The 12,476-nt window shown below is 45.3% G+C and overlaps 1 long non-coding RNA gene across 1 annotated transcript; it reads right to left on the minus strand.

The window, feature by feature from the left end:
• Window positions 1-8,298: 8,298 nt before the first annotated feature.
• Window positions 8,299-12,426, minus strand: LOC139010590 (uncharacterized). Its single transcript, XR_011471544.1, has 2 exons — window positions 12,278-12,426; window positions 8,299-9,975 (listed from the first exon to the last, which is right to left on the minus strand). It is a non-coding gene; the product is annotated as an uncharacterized lncRNA (long non-coding RNA).
• Window positions 12,427-12,476: the final 50 nt, after the last annotated feature.

Genomic DNA, 12,476 nt, shown 5'->3' on the forward strand with positions numbered 1-12,476 from the left:
TGGCCAGAGCCCGTTAGCTGTTTCTCAGTCCTTATATCACAGGAAGCCCAGGGAGAGATGAAGCAGATTAATTAGTGCTAATTACTCTTCAGCCAAAGGTCTCCTCAGAGGATGACAACATATAATGCAATCCACCTGGTCAGAAAAGTGAGGTTCCACAATCCAGACCAGTGGTTCTCAATCTTGGCTGCACATTAGAATCACCTGGGAAGCTTTCTTAAATCCTGATTTCTGGGCCTCATCCTCCAGAAATTCTGTTTCTTTGTTCTGGGGTGAGGCCACAACATTACTAACAAAGAAACAGAATTTCCGGAGGAAGAGGACCAGAAATCAGGATTTTAAAAAGATTCCCAGGTGATTCTAATGTGCAGCCAAGGTTGAGAACCACTGGTCCAGACACAGGCACTGACACTTTCTCCTGGTAAACAAAACACGGCTCAGTAAACGAAGCCAAAACCTGGGCTCTGCTGCCATCTCCAACGACCATCCAATTTGTCCTTTTTCTCCTATTCGTTAAGTGTCTCCATTCAGCATCCATTTAGAATGAATGGCGCTCTGAACGACAGGCTGTCTGACTGGCACTTGCCTCAACAGGACATGATTTTTCTCACAGGACAAGAAACCTGGATGCTGGTGGGTGTTGATGTTCATTCCGTGGCTCACGAGGTCAGGACTCTGGGTTGGAGTCTCTGTGATTCTCATGGCTGTCAGAGGGCTGAGCAGCTCCCAGCAGCCTCTGCTCACACGTTCCGGTTCGCGGACAGGCAGCGGGGCAGCTAGCAGCAAAGTCTTACTCCTCTTCCTTCCACTTCTCTTAGCTGGGAGAGAAACCTTCATAAGCTTCCCAGCTTCCTTTACTTGCCCTTACATTTCGTTGGCCAGAACCAGGTAACATGGCTGCTCCAGCTGGAAAATAAATGAGCCATAGATTGTCCAATCCTTACAGGAGGTAATGGGAAATGGAGAAGGGCATTGGAAATGGGTTTTGACATTAGTTACATAGGAGTCAGTAATAGATCCTAACTGGGGCCTTGGCTCAACCCTTTCCAATGCCATATTACAGGACCAGAACTGCATTCTTGGGGGTGACATTCCCCTCATACCATAAGATGTTCCTTCTTTTTTTGTTTGGTAACATACCTCATCTAAATTTTTCTTAAAAACACATTTGGCACAGCCCAGTTAGTGTGGCTCAGTGGTTGAGCATTGATTTATGAATCAGGTGGCCAAGGGTCCATTCAGGGTCAGGGCAAGGGTTGTGGGCTCAGTACCCAGTAGGGGGCATGCAGGGGGCAGCGGATTGATGGATTGATGATTCTCTCTCATTCTATCTCTCTCTTCCTCTCTGTTCCTCTCTGAAATCAATAAAAATATATATTTAAAGAATATTCAGCACAAAACCAGCAAATCACACATTTATGTGGTATATTAAGCATATCAGTAGAACATGTACTATTTTTAAAAGATTGTTTTTCTTTTCAAAAGTCTATCCCACCCTCACTTCCTGCTTCCCTCCCTCCCCCCAAACACCCCAAGAAGGGACTGTGCAGTCCCTGGAAGGCTCAGGGAGGGATGGGTGGTGAAGCAGGGGTGTTGACTAGGAAGCAGAATCCCCTTGGGGCAAGTGCCCAGAGCCTCCATCTCCTTGACCTGTGGCCTCTGGGTAAGCTGCCCTTCACCCTGTGGCCATTTGCTCTGGTGGCCTTCACCCCTCCCCTCACTCTCCTCCTCCACCCCAGCATACAGGGGTCCGCAAACCAGAAGACGTCCAGCATTCGCTCTGTGAGACGTGGCTCTGCCACGGCTCCTCTTGGTCCAAGTCCCCCATGCCCCCCACCTCCATGGCAGCATCTCTCATCCCCTGGGCTCCCATTCAGCACACGGCACCCTCAGCGCTCCCCTGCAGCTCCAGGGACCTGCTGAGTTCGGGCCCCAGCTGGTCACTAGTTCCCCAGGTCCTGCCTGCAGCCCCAGGGTTCTCAAACCAGTGTGGCAGGGGTGGGGGGGGTTGACCCTTTAGGCAGAGGGGTGCAGACACCAGGTGGGCACTCCGCCCCTCCTCTCTCCTCCCCCTCCCTGGAGGAAATGCTGAGAGCACGGAGTCTGTGCTGACATGTCCAGCTCCTGGAGGGCTCAGCCTGCGCAGTGCAGCCACCAGGGGGGACCCGTCTGCAGAGAGGTAGGCAGAACAGGCCTCCCAGGGAAGCTGGATGCCCACCTGGCCCCAAAGCCATCCTTCAGCCTCCCCCTTACCCCTTCTGAAGGGGAACCAGGTGTGGTTTCCGCCCAGCCCAGCTGTCTGCCTTGGGAGGCGGCAAAGGCTGTCGCCCTCTGCTGGCCGGTTCCTGCAAGAAAGCAAGAGTCACCCTGACACCCAGCCCTTGCCCACTGGGAGCCAGCCCAGTAAGTACATCATTCTATTTCACAGGTCAGAACCAGACCTCAGCTCTTCCCTCAGCTGGAATGGAACAGAGCTGGATTGGGAATCAGGACGGTTTCTGCAGCTGATGTGTGTGGTCCCCATTTTCACAAACCCAGGAGGCTCCAGGGCCCTCTGTGCATTTGTAACTGTGGCTATGTTGCTGTATTACCAGAGACCCCTTCAGGGCACAGGCTGGGACGTGGTGGCCAGGACTTGTACACAGCCTCTGGGATTGGAGCCCTCTGCTCTTTCCTCCACATGCTGCAACAACATCCTGCCAGGCGCTCCACTCAGAAATGAGGGTACCTTGCCTCCAAATAGGCAACAGACTCAGGTCTGCAGTTATGGAGACTGTCTCTGAGCCAGCTCCAAATGGGATGAGGCAGAAGGTGCTGGAGCCCAGGCTCAAGTGGAGTCAGCAGGAAGGGAGTGGGCTTTGCTCCGTCATCTCCCTGGGACCCAGAGCTACAGGAGAAAGGGGACTGTGGTCCCCTCTCCCAGGCACCCTCAACACCTGTCCACCACTTCGTCCCCAAGCAGCCTAGTTTCCATCTGTTTTATATAATGGCCATCAGGTAAGGCATTGTTTGCAGAAAGTACTCAGTGTGAAAACCCTTTGAACTCCCCTGCTCAAGGTCAGCCCTCAGGCCCTTGCGAGTTTGCATGGTCCTGGATTTTGGAGAGTGGACGCCTTTCTCCCAATTCTCCCAAACACAGGGAGCTCCTTATGAAGTCAAGTGCATGTCTACATCCTGGTGTGATCCTTGCCTCCAAATGGGCAACAGACTCAGGCCCGCAGGTATGGAGACGGCCTCTGAGCCAGCTCCAAATGGGGTGAGGCAGCAGGTGCTGGAGCCCAGGCTCAAGTGGAGGCGGCAGGAAGGGAGTGGGCTTTGCTCCGTGCCCAGGCCTGTGCCAGGTGCTCAAGGTCCAGATCCTCTCCAATCCTGGGAGAGGTGTTCCTTTGCTCCCTTCCCTCTCTCCTTCCCTTCCTTCAGGCTTTACTGAGCACCTCCGGACCATCAGGATTTCCCCTCCCTTGATCACTTGCTGCCTCGGTGCTGACACGTGGCCCTACTTCCTTGATCACGTGCACTGGTCCGGGGCCCTGCAGGTGGCCCCGCCCCCTTGTTCATGTGCCCACTTCTGGCTGTTCAAGTGACCCCACCTCCCTTTCTCCTTTCACATTCCCTTTTCAGACACACACACACACACACACACACACACACACCTGCCCATAAGCATAAACCCCTCAACAAAATGAAAAGAGAAGAGGTTGCTTCACAGGCTACCAGGAAAAATACTTTATTCTTTCTAGGGTTCCTGATGTAGTGTCTATGCCTTTAAATGAACTTGGCCTGCCCTTGCAACTCTGAGCTGGAATTATGTAAATGGCCCTTGCAAGGCCTGCATACTCTGTCCTTGGCGTGATTCCAGGTGATTTCCATCTGCCAGTAGTGCTAATCCTTGAACTTGGCATGACTAGTCTTTGTAGATATTAATTTATGTGGCTTTCTTCTGCATCTTCTCTTTTTCAACCCCTTGACAACCTCTCCTGCCCCCATTCGAGTGGACTCTGGACTTGGACTATCAGCTTTTTGGCACCTCGCAGGGGTCATTCTACACCACAATAAGACAATCCTGGCTTCCTATTGTTTTTAGACAAAAAGACAAAATTTATCTATCGACCTTCACAACTCTGTTACTTTATAGTAGACATTCAATAAATACAAATATTCTCTATCCCATCTCCTCCCTCTTCTATGAATTTGTGCCACTGGTATATTTTTCTCCTAAGGGTGGAGAGAGATTTTAAAGGAGATACACTGAGGATACTACTGTCAGTGGCAGAGCTGAAAATAGCCCTTAGGGTCACAGTGACAACTTTGACACACATCTGGTCAAAAAAAAAAAAATAGAGTAAAATTATCAATAAACATAATTGTAATACAAATATAAAGATTATGATTATACTTGCTGAGTAGGTCCTCAGTCTTTGGTAGAATATTAATGTTGTTAGGGTCAGAGATATTAATGTTCTAATCTCAGCAAGACTGCAAGCTAAGGCTATTTATTATTTTAAAAAACCTTTCTCATATAAGCAAAACCCAGGGGTAAAATTTTGGCAAGGTCATCTGATAGATGTCTATAAATGCATGCCTTGAGGTCTTTTTCTAAACATTGTTTACCCATTTGGGATAAACATTCTTAAAGTAAAATGGCTAGTAGAGGTATATAAGCTATTCTCAAAGAATGCTTATAAAATGTTTTTCATATCCTATTTTTTCTACAATGTTCAAAAAGCAAAGGAGCTGAGATGATAAAACAAGATTTTTAAAGCTATTATTTATCTTTGCATATTTCATTTTTTCCTTTCTAGACTTTGCTCTGTAGGCAATACAGGAAACAATAAGGATGGGAATTGGGTCTCGGAGGACAAAATTAGAGAGCAAAAATAGTCTCTATTATTGAGATAGATGATGGATTTATTAGAGGCAGGACCAAAGGTTCAGTCATTCTTCTAATGAATATTTTTGTTCCACATCAAAGCACAAATATGGTTTGAGGGGGTATCTATTATGATGAGAAATATTTCTTCTTGGGAGCCAAATAGCAGGGAATATATCTCATCTCAGTATGAAGCTAGACACATAATTTATTTATTTGACAAGAGAATTGGTAATATCACCATATCCCACAGAGAAACCTCTTAATTTCTAGGTCCTAAGAAGCAATTCCAAATTCCCCATCCATATCAGAGCAGGCTTTTGGGAGAGACTGATTTTAAGAAATTACTGTTTCCCAATTGTGTGTGTGTGTGTGTGTGTGTGTTGTGTGCGCGCACGCACGTGCGTGTGGGTCGTGCATTTTAATTTTTAAAAATGAAATCATTAAGGTGGTATCTTTATAAGGTGATGTACTCTATATTTCCAGGTCATCCATGAGCACTCCTGGAGTACTCTCTCTAAAATCACCTTGGGGTCTGTGTTATCATTACTCTCCTTGCATTGGCTGTTCTTTTCCATCTCTCCCTCTCTTCCTCCTAAAGGAGTGCCTCCAAACCCAAATACCAAGTTAAAGAAGATTGCGATAGTCATAAGGTTTCAAGTGAGGATGGCATATAAAGAAGATATAACAAATAATATTCAAATTTTTAGATGTGACCAGGCCCTAATCCTGGAAAGCTGCCCTATGTTATGTGACTTGACAAAAGGGACTTTGCTGGCAAAACTAAAGAGAAACTGAGCAAAGTAGTTTAATTCTGGATGATTTGGGTGGGCGCAGCAGAGGACCTCCCCTAGATGGTTTCACAGAGATGCTGCAGAAGAATCCAGAAATGTGAGAGACTCAGCCCCATGAGTATATTGCTGGAGGGAACATAGAAAAAGCAAGAGAATGAATCAAGGAAGCCTCTAAGAGCAAATGCCAGCCCCTGATGATGGCTCACACAGACATGAGGACCTCAGTTTTACAACCATCTAATCTAATAATAGACAAGCAGGGTAATTGACCGTACCTTCGCTATGCCTCCCATGGGCTAATCAGCAAGATATGCAAATTAACTGCCAACAAAGATGGCGGTTAATTTGCATACATAGGCGCGAAGTGGAGCAGCGAAGGCACTGAAGGCGGCTCTGGCCAGAGCAAAGGCCTGGGTGCCGGGTGCCGGAGGAAAACCGGTGCCGGCAGCCAGGGGAAGGGAAGGCCTATTGCACGAATCTTTTAGTGCAACAGGCCTCTAGTCCTATATAATAAAAGAGAAACATGCAAATTAACCGTCCCTCCACAATGCCCACCAGCCGCGCCCACCAGCCAATGAGGTGTGAGTATGCAAATTAACCCAACAAAGATGGTGGGTTAATTTGCATACACAGGCACTGGGCAGCCAGGGGTGGGGCCGGTACTTCCCCCACATTGCCATGGCGACGCTGGGGAAGTTCCAGCCCCGAGGCTGCTTGTGTGCACAGGCACCAGGGATCCAGGGTCGGGGCAACGCAGGGGAAGCTCCCGCCCCACTGGAGTGCGTGTGCGGGTGCTGGCAGAGGTTCTCGCTCCGCAGCCGCTTACGCCCGCACCAGCACCAAAAGGCCTGTGTCCCCGGGACAGGCGTCCTCAGGAGCCAGGCCACCCAGAGCCTCTAGCCCCACTTCTAGGCCCAAAGTGGCTGGGGTCCCGGAACATGACAGAGGGTGCACATAAGGCTGAGGCGATTCCTCCCCCCCACATGAATTTCATGCACCGGACCCCTAGTAAGAAAATGAAGTGAACCAACAAGCTGAATAAGATTGGAAAAGGATTCTTCTGCACAGCCCCCACCAAGGAATGCAGTCTCACCGACACCCCAATTTTTGCCTTGTGAAATCCTATATAGAGGACACTTTTAAGCCCACCTAGACTTCTGACTACAGAGGTGAAAGACTTAAAAAATCGTGGTTTTAAAAAAAAATTGTGTTGTTTTCCTAAGTTTTTGGGTGGTTTGTCATGGCAGCAATGTAAAACTAACCTATATGGATACAGATTCCAATAGAAGCTTTTGTTTTTTACTGTTAAAGTTTTTGACAGTATAATAATTTGAAAATAAACCAAATTGGAGTAGCTTTTCCTCAACATTTACCTTCTTTTATCAGGCAGGGTTCAGTTAGGTCAGGAGAAACCACTGCAGGTATTTCAGGTAGGAAGGATTTAACATGAGGGTTTAAGTACTTTAAAAACAAACAAAAGAAGAGCTGAGAAAGCAAAAGTGAAGACAATCACTTCTCACAAAATGTGGAAAATGAAGGAACTGCAGGAAACCACCAATCATCTCAGTAATCTACAGAGCCGAAATGAGTTATTCTCAGAAAATGACTGGAAGTGGCTGGCAAAACTCCATTTCTACTGACAGTGAGAGCGAGTGCCTGCATTGCTCTGTAGGAGAAATAATCATGGCTTCTGCCTCTCTTCCGATTCCCAAGTCACATGCCTCTCCCTGGTGGAATCTAACCAGAACCCTGCAATACAGAGAAAAAGCACAGGAGGAAAACAACTGAGTGGCTGGCAAGTTTCTCTATCTCATTGTTTCCATAGCATCATTGCCCACAGGTAGAAAAATAAAGAAAACCGACGGCAGGAAGAAGAAAGGACCTCCACCCACCTAAGCACTCCGCGATGTCAGATTCAGACACAAAGTGAAATTACAAAAGAGCTTCAATTCCTTCTTGCAAGCTCCATTTTATCTGGTTGAGTGCCTTCACTCTAGATCTCAGGACATGCTTCTATACTCACACAATATAGAATCACAAAGTATTAGAGACTATCTACTTCAATGATCTCCTTTTACATAAAAAGAACAAAATTTCTGTAGACAGTACTGAGTAGGCCAACTCAAGATAGCTAGTTAGTGACTAAACAGGGTCAAGGTCTTTGGAAATCTTTCTAGTCTCCCAGCTTACTGTCGAGGTCTAAGAAGTGTCTGGGATTTTACCTAACTTGCAGACTGTTACTGTTTATGGGTGCTGGCAGATACAAGACTCTTGGATCAGGGACAAAAGACTTTAGTCTCATGGCAAAGCAGTGGCTAGAGTATCATGATCATATTGATTTCCCTTGATTCTCAAATCTCATGGAAATAATGCAGAGGGGCCAGGCAGATGCTATGCACACAGTATATTTGCATCATCACCAAAGAACACTGAGCTTGAGGAATTTACTACCTTTTTTTTTTTTTTTTAACAAGTGGAAGCAGGTCTGATCTTTGTGCAGCGAGTCATGTTACGTCATGTGAGAGGGCCTTATATTCTTGGCACACTCACAAGAATGTGCAGCTGAGGGTCCATGGCAAATTACCTCTCCCAACACCCACCAACATAGGGAGTACTGAGAGGACACACAGGTGATTCACATTTATAACTTAAAATATTTAATATTTGCTACATGCAAAATAACACATATAGTATATATAACACATATGTAAGCATTCTGTTTCTGAAAAGCATCCACAATTCTGCATATTGTTGTAGTTTGTTCATTTTCACTACCATTTAACGTTGCATTGGGTGAATATGTAACTATTAATCCATACTCCGGTTGATGAACATTTCAGCTGGTTTGCAGTATTTTTCTATAAAGCTACTATTCTTGCATACATTTCCTGATAGTTTCTGTATAGTATTTGACTAAGGAGTGAAATTACCAGATTATTAAAGAGGCTAAAAATAACTGCATGTATTTATTCACAATTTGTGTTTCTTGGATGTGGATTGCATGTTCATATATTTTACCCACTTTTCTACTGGGTTGCTTCTCTTTTAAATTTTATTTTTAAGAGTTCATGCTTTTATCTCTGATTCATAGTTAAAATAAAATCTCTCAGTAATAGAAAGAAACATTCTTAATCCACCCCCTGCTACCAAAAAGGGGGTATCTATTAAAATCTATTAATTTCAAACATCATTTTAATGGCAATATGATAAAAGCATTTAAAAAAATCAGAAGCCTGTGATCCTGGGAAGAGGCTCAGTAACTGCAGAGCAGCCATGCCAAACTTTAGGAATGTTCTGGAGGCCCTTCAGGTTTCTCCTATTCCCTATGCTTATTTCACTGTAGAATAGCAGAGATAGCCTTAAAATCAAACAAATGCTTAAAGGTGGGCTTGCAGTTAGGGATTCTCATGTGGTGCTATTAATTTTTACTATTTACCACTCCACTTAGAAACAAAGGTGATGCAGGCAATTAACCATCTTTCTCTGGGTTGCAAGATTTTCCCTTCACCTTGTTTTTGCACTGAGGGTGTTGTCCTTTGTGAGTCCCAGCTTTATGCCAGAGTTTCAACCCCCAACATCCTATCTTTTTTGGCTATAGGGCCCCTATCTCCAGTGTGCATGTTCTTCACTAGAATGCAAATTCTAGGTCAGAGGGGGTTTTCAGATGCACCCAGCCAAATGCAAGTTGTACCTCTGACTCAGTATGCTCCCAGAGAAGCTAATCTAAGATAGTTGATGTCAAACATGAGTCAAGAAAGGAGAAGCTATTATGGATTTTTTGACTTGAGTCACTGGCCAGCTGACTGCCAATGAGACCTTCTCATTGGTGACAGGTGTAGGACAGACAGACCTTGACACAAGGTAATAGTTTCATTAGTAGTGAACTGGGATGTATTCTAATGAAGGTAATACATGTTTCCCCTGCTATCTGAGAGTGTTCTATGAAACCTTTCATATTGATGGTAGAAAGCAAAAAAGCAATTACCATTAAATTATATGGAAAAATGTTTGCTCATTCCCATACCCAAAAAATAACCTAGCTAATCAGACCAAATAACACATAAACCTAAAATAACAATTATGTCCAGTTTTATGCTAAACATAACACCCTTCTGAGCTCTCAGGCTTTTCTGATACCATAGGACACATCTTGCTAATGAAGCACAAACTAAATTGAGATACAGTACAGATGCTCATAGACAGTTCACAACTATGGGGCTTGATGTGGAGATGCTGAGTGTAGTTCCCAGGGAGGGAGCTTGGCAGGGCCACTCTGACTGCTCAGGTACATGTCGACTTTATAAGGGCTTCCTGCAAAACAAACGCAAAAGGCTATTTTTACTTTTTTTTTTGGTAAAAGCAAAAATCCTCTTTGGATTTCTTTTGGTTAGTAAAAACGGGTTCATATGTAGGTCTTTTGTAAAAGTGAACTGGTGTAATGTGAACATTTGTACACTAGAGTGGGTGTGATGCATTAGACATCTATATATATAAAAAGCCGTGGCCCTACCGCCATTATGCGGTCATGACCAAACAAGCAGTGGCTCTTGCAGTGGGTGGGGTGGGGCGCGAGCTACTAGTGGTGGAGAGCTATGAGCAGCGGAGGGCTACCAGCGGCGGAGGGTGGGGCAGCCAGCTGAGGCAAGCGGAAGCAAGCTACTCGCGCACAATTTCGTGCATGCTGGGCCTCTAGTTTAAGAAATATGAGGGAGATAGTAATTTTAAAAACAGGGGAATTGGCTGTTGCTAAGCAAAGTTCATTCTTTGCAAAACACAAAAAGCTGAGAAAGGTTAATGGCTATTAAATATATGAGTAAAATTCAAAAGGCCTCTTTGGTAGCAAATTAAGAAGCTTTTATCTCCTGCAGTGGGAGGGCAGAGAGCTGAGCAATAGGCCCAGCACTGGAAAAGTGTGGCAGAGCTCCAATGGAGATGAACAACCTTGCAGCCCAGTTAGGCTGGCCATGCCAAGGTCCCAATGCTGACTGGGAAAGAAACCCTAATGCAATGAACTGGGTTGAGACACCTGAAATACGTGAATCCTAGGTTTTCATGAACTCTGTGAGTCTGAACATGGTCCATATTCCTGACTAATGACTAGTGCCCCCGACTTGGCTGAAAACAAAGCGGAGGCCTCCTCCTTACCCCACAACCTGTGTTCCTTTCAGGATCTGCCCTCAGTTTTCCTCCTGACCACTGGGTCAATAACCTGGCTTTCTTTACAATGTAATTTTATTTTAACCAGTGGCAAAGGAGGTGTGGCAATGAAGGAGAGGGCCTGCTCCTGAGAAGATTAGGGAGATGGATAACAGAATACAGTGTCCCTAGGAGCATAATGGATGGGCACCAAACAAGGACTCTGCTCAGCCTGTATAATCAAAAGAAACCAAGAAGTGCAAGCCTGAGAACAACACTCCAATAACTAGTCACAATTCTTTGCCAGGTTTTAAAGTCTGAGCCAGTTTTTGCATCTGGAAACCATCAGCAGAGAAAAGGCTAGATTCCCAGGAGGAAGCCTGGGATATCGTAAAAGATGTACACTGTAATAATTTCCCCAGTCCTTCCCCGAGGGCCCTTTGCAATTCCTCTGGCTAACCATATGTTGGGAAAATGAGAACATCAACACATTTTTCAGCAGCATGGCAGATATAAGAATTCACCTGCCTTCTATTAGGCCAGTGATGGTGAACCTATGACACGCGTGTCAGAGGTGACACGCGAACTCATTTTTTTGGTTGATTTTTCTTTGTTAAATGGCATTTAAATATATAAAATAAATATCAAAAATATAAGTCTTTGTTTTACTATGGTTGCAAATATCAAAAAATTTCTATATGTGACACGGCACCAGAGTTAAGTTAGGGTTTTTCAAAATGTTGACACGTTGAGCTCAAAACTGTATTAGCCATCACTGTATTAGGCTTTCCATTAAAGAGATTTGCAGAACTGTAAAAGAATACTATTCTTTTTGTTGTTTGGAAAAATATAGCTATTTTTCCTATATAAATATGTTCTTTATACTAACATGTAATATACTTATACGTATTATTTTTGCTGAATTAGTATTTAAATTTGTTTTAATATTTATATATGGTTAATATCAATAGACATAACCCACATAAACACAAGCTCATTAGAGTCTTCAGTTTTCAAGAGTCTTAAAAGGGTCCTGAGAGAAAAACATTTAAGAACGGGGTGCCTGTAGCCGAGTGCAGGTGATGGCTATTGCAGATGAAGAAAGCAAGAACCCAAGAGAAAGGGTCTTCCATTTGGATGTGAATGGGTGATGGCAGAAGTTGGAAGTCGAGTTCCAGAGTTTTCCATTCCTAAGTTGTGGGTAAAAAACTGTACCGATGAAGGGTGAAAAGTGGCATGGCTACCCAGAAAGGAGGAATAATGATCTGCACGAGGCCCCGGGAGCAGGGGGAGTGAGCCCGCCTCCGAACCAGGGAGGACGCGTGGGGAAATGCGTAAAGGCACAGCTCCGGCGGCAGACGTGCAGACGTGAGAAGTGGGATGTGAGGAACCGGCGGTGGGAGGTTCCCCAGAGAATCAGGCCAGCACTTTCTGTCGGAGTCAGCTGAAACAGTACCAAGTCTGTGAGCTCATGTACCTCTTCCTTTTAGAGTTTTCTCTTCCTTTAGGTTCCTCCTTCTCTGGGAAAATAAAATAGACGGGCCTTCCCATCTCCTTAGAGCTCTGCTTCCCCCTTTTTCCTCTTCTCTCCGGCCTCCTCCTTTCCACCAGGTCCTCCTCCCCCCAAGATGGAGAGCCCGCTGCTCGCGCCCGCTCCCCGGCAGGAGTGGGAGGGA

The sequence above is a fragment of the Myotis yumanensis genome, unplaced genomic scaffold, assembly GCF_028538775.1.
Source record: "Myotis yumanensis isolate MYYU_CA2020_CCGP unplaced genomic scaffold, mMyoYum1.0.hap1 SCAF_5, whole genome shotgun sequence".
NCBI lineage: Eukaryota > Metazoa > Chordata > Mammalia > Chiroptera > Vespertilionidae > Myotis > Myotis yumanensis.